Here is a 15,056-nt window from a genome sequence, read left to right as displayed (position 1 = left end):
CGACACGGCGAGAAGGATGAAGTCGCGTTGGTGGTTTTTGAGGTCGTTCATGGTTTCTGAGGTTGTTCATGGGAGGGCAGCTTGGAGACGACATGTGTGTGTGTGCAGTGAGGAGGATGGAAGGGAAGCCATTGATGCTAGGGAGAAACTTGGAGAAGAAGAAGCAAAGGTGGGGGGGGGGCGGATGACTTAGGTCTTTTAGGGTTTTTTCTTTCTTTTTTTTTTTGTTTTGTTTTTGTTTTGTAAAAATGAAAGACAAATGGGGTTTGAGTCTTTTGGGTTATGGACTGGGTCGACCCAGTTCGAAATGGACTGGGTCGTAGGGAAGATTGGGCCATTTTTTGGGCTTGTGGCTTGAAATTGAAGAAGAGGCCTAATTCCGACTTTCTTTATATTTTTGCTTTCTTTTCTTCTTTTATTTCTCTAAAACTAAATTATAAAAATACTTAAACTATTATTAAGAATTAAATTAAGTTATAAAAGCGCAAATTAACTCCCAATAACAATTAACGCACAATTAAGTATTAATTAAGCATAAAATTGTATATTTGGACATTAAATGCTAAAAATGCAAACGATGCTTATTTTTGTAATTTTTAAATTTTTGTAAAACAAATTTAATTACTAACAACTATAGAATTAAATCCTACATGCAAAATGCGACATATTTTTGTATTTTTTTATTAATTTATCAAATAAACACGCACAGACAAATACAAATAATTATTCAAAATGTCACAAAATATCACAAAATGGCACACCAAGAAAAATCATTTTATTTTTGAATTTTTTGGGAGTAATTCTCATATAGAGCAAAAATCACGTGCTTACAACAATATACCATATACATCCCTGAACCGGAAGGCAACACAAGAACTGGTGTTGTAGTCAAAGTTGTCTTGAACTTTTGAAAGCTCGCCTCACAATCATCAGACCAATGGAAAGTAGCACCTTTCTGGGTCAATCTAGTCAGAGGTGATGCAATAGATGAAAAACCCTACATAAATCGTCTGTAATAACCTGTTAACCCTAGGAAACTCCTGATCTCGGTCAATGAAGTAGGACATGGCCAACTCTGAACTGCCTCAATCTTCTTGGGATCCACCTTAATACCCTCTCCTGACACAATATGCCCCAAGAATGCCACTGACTCTAGCCAAAACTCACACTTGGAGAACTTACCATACAACTTCAGCTCCCGCAAGGCCTGAAGCACTACTCTCAAATGATGCTCGTGCTCCCCCAGGCTACGTGAGTATATCAAGATGTCGTCAATGAAGACGATGACGAAGGAATCAATATAAGGTCTGAACATCCTATTTATCAGGTCCATAAATGTTGTTGGGGCATTAGTCAAGCCAAAGGACATCACCAGAAACTCATAATGACCATATCTTGTATGGAAAGCAGTCTTCGGAACATCTGAGTCCCGAATCCTCAACTGATGTTACCCTGATCTCAAGTCGATCTTAGAGAACACCCTAGCACCTTGCAACTGGTCAAACAAATCAATGCGCGGCAACAGGTACTTGTTCTTGATGGTAACGTTGTTCAACTAGCGGTAATCAATGCACATCCGCATGGTCTTATCCTTTTTCTTTACAAACAACACTGGTGCACCCCAAGGTGACACGCTTGGTCTAAAAAAAAACCTTGCTAACAACTCCTCAAGCTGCTCATTCAACTCTTTCAACTCCTTCGGAGCCATACGGTATGGCGGAATAGATATAGGTTGGGTACCTAGAGCCAAATCAATATAGAAATCAATATCGCGATCCGGTGGCATGCCAGGAAGATCAGAAGGAAACATATTGGCAAACTCCCAAACTACTGGAACTGAATCAATCATCAGAGACTCGGCGGTGGTGTCCCGAACATAGGCCAGATAAGCTAAACACCCCTTCTCGACCATATGCCGAGCCTTCAGGAAAGAGATAACCCGACTAGATGTATCAACCGTGGAACCCTTCCACTCCAACCCTGGCAACCCTGGTATTGCTAATGTAATATTCATGGCATGACAATCAAGGATGGCGTGGTATGGGGATAACTAATCCATGCCTAAGATGACCTCAAAGTCGATCATATCAAGTAACAAGAGATCTGATCTAGTCTCGAAACCACAGAATGTGACCACACAGGACCGGTAGATTCGATCCACAACCACAAAACTGCCCACATGAGTGGACACATGAACAGGAGTGCCCAAAGGCTCAAGAGGAATAACCAAAAAACGAGCAAATAGAGATGATACATATGAATAGGTAGACCTTAGATCAAATAATACCGAAGCATATCTACCGCAGACTGATATAATACCTATGATGACGGCATCTGAGGCCAATGCATCTGGCCTGGCCGGAAAAGCATAGAATCTGGCTAGAGCGTCGGCTGGCTGGCCTCCAACTGACTGAACAGTAGCTAGCTGACCTCTCCCTATCTATCCTTCACCTCTAGGACGGCCCCTACTAGTCTGTCCCCCACCTCTAGATGGTTGGGCAACCGGTGCTGAAATCATAGGCTGTTGACCCTGCTGTATTGCCTTGCCCCAAAACCTGGGGCAGTATCTCCTCATGTGACTAAGGTCACCACACTCAAACAACTTTGCATCACGGCGACCTGTTGCCCTAATGGCTGACCCTTGTGGCCTATAGACCCACTAGAAGAAGACTGGATAGTCGGTGGACGGTAGGAACTCTCCGGCATAAAACTAAAATAGGAACTTGAATAACCCTGGGGACCTGAATACCCACTAGAGGAACCCTAAATAGCTGGCGGCCGATAAGAACTCTCTGGCATGGCACTGAAATAGGGGCGCACCGGAGCACCCCGAGTAGGTGGTGGTGCTGAATATGGGGGTCTACCGGGCTGACCCCTCGCAAACTGACCTCTACCCCTAGCTGGTGAACGAATGTTAGCCCTAATGCCAGAATGCCATTATCAATGCATGGCAGGATAACTCAGAAAACCTCACATCATAGTCGGTCACAGACATCTGACCCTGCTCAAGCTGCTCAAACTGATACCGCAGCTCTTCCCTCTTAGAGGGTGGAATATACTTGTCCAAGAATAACTATGTGAAGTGGCCCTAAGTGATGGGAGGAGAACCTGCAGGCCTGCCAAGAACATAGGACTACCACCATTTACGAGCCCTGCCCTCTAGCTGAAAAGTAGTGAAGTCAACCCCATGCGACTCCAATATCCTCATGCTGTGCAATCTGTCCCTGCATCTATCAATGAATTCCTGGGCATCCTCATAACGCTCACCCCCGAAGACAGGAGGGTGAAGTCTAGTCCATCTATCCAACAACTTCTGCAGGTCACCATCTGCAGCTGGTCTGGGCTCGGGCATCACTGCAGTAACTGGCTAAGCCCCATCCGCGGGTAGTGAACCCGGAGTCTAATACACTGCAGCTGCATGACCAGGAACCTGAGCAATAGGGGTCTGTGCTCCCCCTCCTGCCTGTGATGTAGCTGGATCTGCTGGAAATAAACCAACCTAAGTCATGGTGTCCATGAACTGCAGCATACAGCCCATGACCTCCTAGAAACCCGATGTTGTCATAAAGTCTGCTGGGGTAGGCTTAGCTGCGGGCACCTCGCCTTGCTCCTCAATGATAGGATCTCCTGCAGGATCCGTCGGTGGTGCTATAGGTACATCTCTGTGACGCCCTCGTCCCCTACCTCGCGTCGGTGCCCTCCTTTGGCCTCGGCCTCTAGCAATGGGGGGAGTAGCTCATCCTGGGTCTAGAATATCAGTCGTGTGTGTCCTCACCATCTGTGAGAGAATAGAAGAGGGAAATTTAGCATACCAACCACTGCACGATAGGAAATGAATAAAGAGTAGTTTCCTAACACCCTATAGCCTCTCAAAGATAAATATACACGTCTCTGTACTGATCCGCAAGACTCTATTAGGTTTGCCCATGACTTGTGAGACCTACGTGAACCTAGTGCTCTAATACCATGTTGTCACGACCCAATTTCATTAAAGGTCATGATGGCACCCAACACCATTGTCAGGCAAGCCAATGCAAAAATATTAATAAGTTCTCATTTTACTTTACCAAATCAAGTACAACAATTTCTTAAGTTGAAGGTAAAACAAGTGATAATCAGTAACGTACCAAAAATAATTATACAATCCCCAAAAGAATAGTCTACTAATGTGTGTGCCAAGATCTGGTGTCACAAGTATGTGGGCATCTAGTAGAATATACAAAAGAGTAAATCTATCCTACTGTATGAAATAGAATAGACAGCCAAAAGTAAAGAGAGATTCCATCAAGCTGCTGAACGGCATAGGAAGGGGGCAGCTCACCGTGAAAGTCTCGAACTATGATCAGGAATGCGCACCAGACTGGTAGCTAGATGTACCTACCTCAGATTCTGTACAATTAAGTATAGAAGTGTAGTATGAGTACATAAATAATATGTACCCAGTAAGTATCACGTCTAATCTCGAAGAAGTAGAGACGAGAGGTCGACTTGATACTTACTAGGGTCAATAATATAATAAAGTTGTTTACCATGAAAATGGTAATAACAATTGAATTTGATTATGGGATTTTAAAAAATACGTGATCTATTTTTATGCTAGTTTGTTAATTAGTTGATGCTATGTATGTGAGACTTAGAAATGAAACAAGAGTTAAAGATAGGGGATAATCAAACCGATAGGACAATTATCGGGGCCTTGAACTTGTTGATTTGGGGGCCTTGAGGTCGATTTCGGAGCTCGGTAGGGAGTTATCAAGGGGGTCGAAGTATGGCTAAAAGTTGGAGTAAAATTAACGGAGGCTCTTTATGGCCAATGATAAGCAATAAATGAAAAACAAATATGAAGATAATAAATGAAAGCAGTAATATCAAGAGAATGTGTTAGAGAGCAAAGAGAATGTTTCTTGTATATTTCGTGTGGAGAAGCTGGAGCAACAACCTCCTACAAAGTGACAGGGATCCCCTTTATATAGGATAGGAATCTCCTCATAGTACAACAAGCATTAATTACAAAGATACGGAGATGTGACAACTAGGTGACACCCTGATTTGGGTCTTAGAGTAGTCCACTAGGCTCTGTCAGTCCTAGCCGTGCGCCTAGGGAGCTTCCCATTTCTACCATTACCGAGGTCGTCGTTATCCTGAGTTCGAGTGTTGACGACCCTTGAGGGAGGGTACTCGGTCTGTGTTCTCGAGCCTTCAAGGTGATCTTTAGAGATTCCTTAACAACGAGAAATTGGCCCCACCGATTTTGCCGTATACAGATAGTCCCCACATTTCTTAGAGAGGAGTGACAAGAAATGATTTTGACATCTGCCTCTTCAGGCTCCCTATGATGGTGTTATACTGATGGTATCAACTTGTGACGTAAGCCTTTGCGATAACCGGTATGTCTCATGGACTTGTCTTTTCAGTGTCATTCAATGCGCTGCTGATTCCCATTCTTAAGAGCGATAGTACTACCGTTGACTCGGTTTCCAATAACACATTGATTGCGCCCATCAATCTGTCTTTCAAAGGCATTGATGGCACTGTTGGCCACATTATCATCCTCTATAAATGGGTGCCTTTCAATACTATCTTTTTATCCAAGTGCTTTTCATCATCTTTCCATCCCTTTCTTCTCATTATCCTTCTCTATTTTCCTCTTTTTCATCTTCGCCCTCGGAGATATTGCTCTGTGGGATTGAGATGAGAACCTAGAGGAGGTGGCAGTCGAAGATATCACCATCGAGGATGCATGCTCGAGGAGACGGTGCTCGAAGATGCTGCTGCCAAGGATGCACCTTCAAGAGTAGGTTAGGCTCTGGGCTTTTACCATATGTGTACCCTTTCGCTTCTTTGTTTCTGTGTAAGGACCCTTCATGGGCTTTTGTAATCAAATGTTTATGAATATAAAGATGTTTCCTCAACTTTTGTCTTTGATGCTTGCTATATTCTTTTACATTTGTGGAGACCCTGAATGCATGACTCTGTCAGCTATTGCCAATACCAATCCCAGATGCGAGTGTTTTCTTGACCTTTGATTGACTAATATGACCTTCCACAGAACCCTTCGCCATCCCTTGGATCGAGCTTGGATTGGACCAATAAGCTCGGGTCATCGGGCCCCTCACTTCGAGTCGAATAGAAGTAACGCTTTGACCCTTGAAATCGTGATTTATCACTTAGCCTTTGCGGTAGCTTTTGAGGAGAAATTTGCTCAAAGGCCCGTGGACAGGGACTGCCTTTGAACTTTCGAGGGAAGTCCCCGAGCGGAGGTTTGTTCAAATTCGGACCACCTAGAAACTTGCTTTGAACTTAGTGTAGATAGCCTTAGGGTGTTGTAGATAGATCCTGGAAGAGTGTTTATCCGAGCTTAGACGATGCCCCGGGGCCTAACCCTTTTCTAATGGAGGTCCTCGAGGTTGGGTACCACCTCGGGACTAGCGATGACATTATTGGCTTCTTATAGCCTAACCTTTTCCTGATGGAGGTCTTCGAGGTCGGGTACCACCTCGAGACTAGCAAAGGTGTTATTGGCTTCCTGGAGCCTAACCTTTTTCTGATGGAGGTCCTCGAGGTCCGGTACCACCTCGGGACTAGGGATGACGTTATTGGCTTCTTAGAGTCTAACTTTTTTCTGATGGAGGTCCTCGAGGTCGGGTACCACCTCGGGACTACCAAAGGTATTATTGGCTTCCTGGAACCTAACCTTTTCCTGATGGAGGTCCTCGAGGTCAGGTACCACCTCGAGACTAGTGAAGGTGTTATTGGCTTCCTGGAGCCTAACCTTTTTATAATGGAGGTCCTCAAGGTCGGGTACCACCTTGGGACTGGCGAAGGCGTTATTGGCTTCGAGACAAGCGGGTCATCGCCATTTTTTCCATACATATATATATATATGGATGTTTCTACTCTTTTGGAGATCCCACCATTTTGAGTTGTTACCCTTCTTTTTATGTGTTAAGACTTTCATTGCTTTAGTAATAACGTACTTGCCCAGATTCCTACTTTTAGTTCTCTAATTTTGCCATAGTCATGACCGCTACATCGGGATCTGTTCGGTAGAGAGGGGAGAGTTCCGCCTCCGGCATTAAGGACCAACGAGAGCATAACTTGCAGATTGCTTCTTTGATAGGAGAAGGGAACCTTGAGTTAGTGAGAAAAGACTATGGATAGGGGGAGAAAGTAGTGTTACAGACATTTTCCCTGGATGAAGGCATCACGGATCGTGCCGATGGCGTTTTGAATATGTACACGTATCCTTTCATACTGGGCCCCCTTGATAGGGTTGAGCTCGATTTCTTTTTGAAGTATCGAGTTACCTTGGCGCAGATCCACCCATTGTTTTGGAAAACAGTATTGATTATGAGATTTTTTTGCGGAGAAGGCGGGGCTAGAACTTACGCTAAGTCATCTTGTTAGGCTGTACCGACCCTTTCACCATCAAGGTCTGCTAACCTTGCAATGTCAATCAACCACGCCCTTCATTGTTGATGATGAGAAAGATGGATGGATAGATGGGTAGATTCATTCGAGTGCAGACCATTGATATTATCCCCATGGAGCTTATGCCATTCCCTAAGGAATGGAATTATACACGTAAGTAGTGCATTCCATGCCTTCTCAGTTTTGTCTATGGCGAAAGCTAGTTTCATAATCGTGCCTTCTTTTCTTTTTCTGCAGTGTTTCATGGGCGCCGAGTGACGTTCCTGATTTTCCGGATTTGGTTTGGAAGTTGACGACCCACTCGACCTGCGATGAGGATAAGTGGCGAGCTTTGTCCCAGGGCAGATGGGAAGTAGAACATCATGGTGCGTGTTGTGCTATTTTTTCTTTGCCCTTCCTTCATATGGAGAAGATTTTTCCCTTTATGCGTATTAATCTTGTTGTTGTAGGCATTGGAGAACCTTCCGAGGTGGGTCATGCTCCTTTGGAGAGGGAAAAGGGTTTCTAGCTGCCGGGCTAAAGAACAACAACAATAAGCGAGAGGTGCTTTTACAGGGCGATGGCGCTCAAAGCAAGGAAAAATGGGACCTGGGCTTCAGAGCGGAAGCATCGTCTGCCGCGTCCGTGGTTCCTAGTTCTAGAAAGAGGGTTTCTCCGTTGTTGTCCCCTTCTTTTTCTATCAATAGTACTTTGGGAGACACTAGGAACTTGGGGTCACATACACCGAGCGATCGTGCCTCGACTAGAGAGTTGCTTGACTGGAGTCGACTCTTTCAGACCTAAGGGAACTAGATTGGCAGGTGTGCGCTTGGCCTTCGAGGAAGCCTGGCGGCTTCATTTTGCGGTGAGTTTTGGCACAGGCCTTTCGAGCTTCGTGCCTTCCCTTTCTTATTGGGTTTCATTTTGTAGGCCTTCGACAAGCTTAAGTCCGGGTTGCTTTGTAATGAAGCCAGGTTGTGGAAAGCTCTAGATGAGGAGAGATCCCTTAGTCTTATCTATGATGAAAAGGAGGTCAAGTTGGTATACTTGCGGTATGAGGCAGGCCGGAGTTCGGATTATGAGAACCATTTGAAGGAGCAGGTGATTTTCTATCCCGGGTGAGTGTACATTTCGCCTACTGGCTTTTGAGGCTAACGCTTTGTTTATTTCAGTTGCAGAAAAAGACGAAGGCCTGGAGCACCTTCGGGATGAAGTTGGCCGGGCCAAGCGTGAGCATGATGAGCTAAAAGCTCAGGCGGAGGCTCAGGCTTTAGAGGGGAAGGATGCTCTGGCTAAAGTTCCCGCTTTTGATGCTCAACTTAGCTTAGCTCGCGATAACGCTTTGGTTTAGACAGAAATGATTACAAAACTTGAGTCTGAGCTTTCGAAGGTCAGGGCTGAGATCATTGATGCCCGGGCTGAAGCTGTAATGTGCCAAACTAGGGCTGATCAGGATATGGCGATCTATTCAAAGGATGTTGTCGATGCCCAAGCTGAGCTGAGAAGGATTCTCGACCACGAAGAGAGGGTTGGAGAATATGCTCGTTGCAAGTCTCGGAGAAAGACCCTCTAGGAGATATGTGCTAGGGGTTTCGCCCTCTCAAAAGAGTTGGCGCGAGCGAGGGTAGACGAGCGTGATGCTCGGTTTAATTTTGCCCAATGCTAAAGAAAGCAAAGATGAGGCCGGCAGGTCGTAGCCCACAGGGGGCGTAGATTTTGCCATTTGTATGTACCATTTTCAAAACATGTTTGTAGATGGAGATTGCATTTTCTTTGCATATGTGTGTAAAAGAAAATAGTGCAGCTTTATTTCTTTTGTATCCCTTTCTGTCTTGAATTTGGCCAAGTGAACTGGTCTTTGAGTTGGTATGAATCCTTAGAGTCGTAACACGGCCCTGGGGCTCATTAGGCTGGCCCGTAGGCTCTTACACGCTTGGTTGATGTGACCTTTTATGTGGGCTGGCGATAGTGGCTCTTACGCCTTGGGCTGATGCGGCCTTTTAGTGTGGGTTGGTGACAATGGCTCTTACGCCTTACTCTTAGGCATATTTAGCTAACTATTTTGGGTTCCGTCTCTGAATCGGGTTATGACTCGAGCTCATTTGACCCTCAAGTTTTGTATTTATGCGGGTTGGCGACAATAGATCTTACGCCTTGGGTCGAAGAGACCTTTTATGTGTGTGGCCTTGAGGCTTATTAGGTTGGCGTTAATGGCTCTTACGTGTTTGGTCGATGCGACCACTTATGTGGGCTTTATTTTTCCCTCGATAAGGATTTTGAAATAATGTTTGCCTGACTCTTCGACGGCTTAATAAAAAACTTTGATTGTGAGTCGTTATATGGCGATGATCGAGCACCTTGGGAGGTTTGGCTCGGCGGCTGAGTATCTCGAAGCTGATGTTTAGGAGTTGATGCGGTCGAAGCTCTTTTACCTATATCGAGGGTAGCCTGTTTAACCAGTTCTTTTTGAAGTAGATTCGAAGTAATTGAAGGCTTGTGATTTTGTAGCGACGGTCGGGCATCCCCGAGTTGTATTAGTTTGGTTGGAACAACCATATGACCGGAGTCATTTGTGTTTGGCCGGAGCCTTTGAATCTAGAGTGAAATAGTTTTGGCATCTATATCGAGGGTATACCTTTTTAAGGGTCTTACAAGTTCGATATATAGTTGAAGCTTTGAGATCGGGTTTATGCCTTTAGTAAGATCTTACAAGTTTTTCATGTCATTGAGGTCTTATAGTTTTGGATACTTGTTACAAGTATTGTTCATGACTTGCTTGAGGTCTTACAAGTATTGTCACTTGGTACAAGTGTGGTTCGTGCCTTTCTTGAGGTCTTACAGATATAGTTGTTGCCTTATGTAGGTCTTACGGGACCGAGTCTGCCCGCTCGGGGTCTTATGGCCTCGGGTTGTTTATTAACGAATGGCGTTTGGCGACAGTCCCCGAATCATCAAGGGTTTTTGGCTCAGAAGCCGTTACTTGTAAACTTTGTATTGCCTCATTGAGGGCTTACGATTTCGGAGATTCTGACCCTGAGGTCGTGCGTTTTGTTTGAGATTTTGACGTTAGTCCTCGAGTATTCGGGTCACTTTCGACCTTGGAGATGTTTCGTGATTTTCATGTTGCCTCATTGAGGGATTACAAGCTTGTAGTCCCACCCGGAGGTCATTTAGGTGTTGAATTGTAGACGCCAGTCCTCAAGTGTTCGGGAAGTTTTCGGCGGAGAAGTCATTTTTGCAGAGGTGCCAAGCTTCTTTTGGAGTGTGGGATGCTTTGATAAGAGATATTTTTCAGTTACTTGGTACAAGTGTACATGTTTTCGCCGTCGGGGGTCCGGCTATACGGACACGGTTCGTTCGACCGTTTGGCCCGGTACATCATTCTCCTATTGGGACCCCATTTGGCGTTTCTTAGCCTTTCCAAGTGGATGACCTTCCGGGGGGATTCCCCCCAGTGTTCGAGGTTGATTTCAAAAGAAGCCTTGAATACTTGTTGGATCTTCCTTAGGTAGTATATAGAGGTCGCCTTGTTAAAAACCTTGACGGTAAAACCCTACTCGGGATGAAACCTGTTCGAAGGAAAAGAGTGTACGCATGCTTTTGAAACCTAAGGCCTTCGGGCTAGGAAGAGCTTCGGTTGTTTCGGTCGGATACCTGCATTCCGGTTAGTATAAAATGCAACTAAAAAAGGGAAACAGTCATACCTTAGTGCAAATGGCGCTTCGGATCTCGGTGTGGCTCAATCGCTTATTATGAGGACTTGGTACGGTCCTTCGTTTCGTTAAGTCAGGCATAGCCGAGAATGTAACTTGTCATCACTATTTTACTGTTTTCTTATCCTTTGGCTCCTTCAGTGGTGAAGGTATTGGCGCTGGTGCTACGTCATGCACCGCGAACATTTCCTTTGTCGTATGCTGCTCCCCGTAAACAGTTTTTATCCCATCCTTTGTCAGGAATTTCATCATTTGATGAAGGGTGCATGGTATTGCTCTCATGTAGTGTATCCACGGCTTTCTGAGCAAGGCGTTGTATCTCATGTCTCCATCGATGAAATGGAATTTGGCATTCTGGGTTGTGCCGACCACGTTGACTAGGAGGGTGATTTCTCCTTTCGTTGTTTCACTTGCCATGTTGAATCCATTGAGGACTCGAGTGGCGGGCATTATTTGGTCAAGCAGTCCGAGCTGCTCTACCACCCTTGACCTGATAATGTTAGCCGAGCTACTTAGATCTACAAGTACACATTTAATTTGAAATGTATTTACAAGTAAAGAGATTACCAGTGCGTCGTTGTGAGGCTGAGACAAGGTCTTGATGTCCTTGTCGCTGAATGTGAGAGCATCCTCGGGTATGTAACCCCGAGTTCACTTTTCCCTGACGATAGATATTTTTGTTTTTCTCATCACGGGCTCCTGTGGGGCATCGATGCCTCCCAAGATCATGTGGATGACATGTTATGGCTCACTCGTCTCGTTCTTCTTGGCCTCCTCTCTTTCTCGGAACTGATTTTTGGCTCGGTCGCTGAGGAATTACCAGAGGTGACCTTTGTTAAGTAGTCGGGCTACCTCTTCTCGGACTTGGTGGCAATCCTCGGTCCTGTGGCCATGTGTGTTGTGAAATTCACATACTAAGTTATGATTTCTTTGCGAAGGATCTAATTGCATAGGCCTGGGCCATCTGGCATCTCTGATTTTGCTGATGGCGAACACGATATTCGATACATCGACATTGAATTTGTACTCCGATAAGCAAGGTGCCTCTGTCGGTCCTGCATTCCTATCGAACCAGACTCTATTGATGAGTCCCCGAGGATTCCGTCCTCAGTCTATCCTTCGATTATTATGAGGTGGGTTGAGCCTTGGGGCGTTCCTTCTATCTTCGGTGTATGGTTGATATATTTCTTTGTTTGGCTTTGGCTCCTTTGCCAAGACCCTTCTTGGGTATACTGAGCCCGAGGGGGCTCATAGCTGGTCGTCTTCGACCTTGATCTTTGACTGGTATCAGTTGTGGACGTTCGACCAAGTCACAGCGGGATACTCGACCAAATTTTGTTTCAACTGTTTTGAAGCCAACGAGCTTCGTTCATTCACACCTTGAGGGAATGCCTGAACTGCCCAGTCATCGGAGACCGGTGGTAGTTCCATTTGTTCCATTTGGAAGCGAGATACAAACTCTCGTAGCATTTTGTTCTCCCTCTGTTTGATCTTGAACACGTCAGATTTCCTTGTTGCCACTTTGATGGCACGGGCATGTGCCCTTATGAATGAGTCTGCCAGCATGGCAAATGAGTCTATGGAGTTAGGAGATAGGTTGTGATACCATATCATGGCCCCTTTTGAGAGTGTTTCCCCGAACATCTTTAACAAGACGGACTCAATCTCGTCATCCTTTATGTCGTTGCCTTTCACTGCGTAAGTGTAAGAAGTGACGTTCTCATTGGGGTCTGAGGTCCCATTGTATTTTGGGAGTTCTGGCATTCTGAACTTCCTTGGAATGGGTTTCGAGGCCGCTTCCTCTAGGAACGGCCTTTGCACGAACTTCTTCGAATCCACACCTTTCAGGACCGGGGGCGCTCCTGGAATTTGGTCGACCCTGGAGTTGTAAGTCTCGACCTTTTTGTCGTTGGCTTCTATCATTTTCTCACCCGATTCGATCCTTCTGGTTAGGTCCTCGAGCATTTTTACGATCGCGGGATCGGTCATCGACCCATTCTTGCTCGATCTCTCTGGTGCCTATTCGGCCGGGGAAGCTGTCCCCGGTGCTACCGTGCTAGGAGTTTTCTGGTGACTTTGCAGCTGAGCAATAGCCAGCTGTTGTGCATGCAACATTTCAAAAATAACATGAAGGCTAACCTCCTATTCTTCCCTAGTTGGGGTTTTCTGAGCTTCTTGTTGATCCTCTTGGTGCACGCTCCTGTCAGTGTGGGAGCTTATGTCGATGCACTGGGCGCCGCGTGAGACCGCATCCACGAGGACTGGTTCTGGTGCATTCCCAGGGTTTTGTGTTGGCACACCAACACCTTGAACAGCCACACTGTTTTCCTCGTGGTCCTCAAGATTGTTGTTTTCACCTCCATTTACCGAGTTAGACATTTCGACCTGAAATCGAAGATCTTGGATAAGAAAAAGCGTGAAAGATAACTTGTGTTATGTAGTAAAATAGCAAAAAAATAATCACTATTATTTTTAGCCCCACGGTGGGCACCAAAGTGTTTACCGTAAAAATGGTAATAACAATTAAATTTGATAATGGGATTCTAAAAATACGTGATCTATTTTTATGCTAGTTTGTTAAGCATTTGATGCTATGTATGTGAGACTTAGAAACGAAACGAGAGTTAAAGATAGGGGATAATCAAATTGATAGGACAATTATCGGGGCCTCTAGCTTGTCGATTTGGGGGCCTCGAGGTCGATTCCGGAGCTCGGTAGGGAGCTATCAAGGGGGGTCGAAGTATGACTAATAGTTGGAGTAAAATTAACGGAGGCTCTTTATGGCCAATGATAAGCAATAAATGAAGAACAAATATGAAGATAATAAATGAAAGCAGTAATATCAAGAGAATGTGTTAGAGAGCAAAGAGAATGTTTCTTGTATAGTTCGTGTGGAGAAGCTGGAGAAAAAACCTCCTACAAAGTGACAAGGATCCCCTTTATATAGGAGGGGAATCCCATCATAGTACAACACGCATTAATTACAAAGATACAGAGATGTGACAACTAGATGACACCTTGATTCGGGTCTTAGAGTAGTCCACTAGGCTCTGTCAGTCCTAGTCGTGCGCCTAGGGAGCTTCATATTTCTACCATTACCGAGGTCGTCGTTATCCAGAGTTTGAGTGTCGACGACCCTCGAGAGAGGGTACTCGATCCGTGGTCTAGAGTCTTCGAGGTGATCTTCTGAGATGCCTTAACAACGAGAAATTGGCCCCTCCGATTTTTCCGTATACAAAAGTTTTATGCTGAGCATGGATGTCACAGATAATATCAATTTATAGCAGGAAGTGATAAGTCATGCCTAGATAGTATCATAGTTAGCCATTTACAATTTAGAGCATTTAACAAATTAAGCCATGAATAAGATTTCACATAAATATCATGCGCACGTTATGCTGAGGTCGACGGCCCGGTCTAACAGAAAAGAAATTGTGCACTGCTAGAGGGTCGAATGGCATGAACCATAGATGCATCTATTTCTACCGAGGTGATCGGCCACAAATATCAATTATCATCAAGAAGGAGCATAAAGGCGCATTTATATTCAAATAATTCATACAAGTGTTCAAACAAGTGCATACGTTCACATAGGTTCATTTCCAAATTTTTAGCATATCTTAAGTGATCTCATTAGCATGAAAGGATATAAACATTTACAAATTTATCATGATACGGGTCCTAAACTACGCAGACAATTAACATAGTAGTAGTTACGTACGGACTCTCGTCACCTAGTGCGTACGTAGCCCCCACATTTAGTGGCAATTTATTCAATTATTATACCTATGTGGACAATTCCCTCTTACAAGGTTAGAAAGGAGACTTACCTCACTCCAAAGCGTACTTCCAATACCAAGAATGTGCTTAAACCCTCAATTTGGAGCCGAACGATCCAAAACTAATTAAACGAGGTAGGAACTAGTCAATACA

The sequence above is a fragment of the Nicotiana sylvestris genome, chromosome 1, assembly GCF_000393655.2.
Source record: "Nicotiana sylvestris chromosome 1, ASM39365v2, whole genome shotgun sequence".
In the NCBI taxonomy this organism is placed as follows: domain Eukaryota; kingdom Viridiplantae; phylum Streptophyta; class Magnoliopsida; order Solanales; family Solanaceae; genus Nicotiana; species Nicotiana sylvestris.
This window is presented reverse-complemented; position numbering follows the sequence as displayed.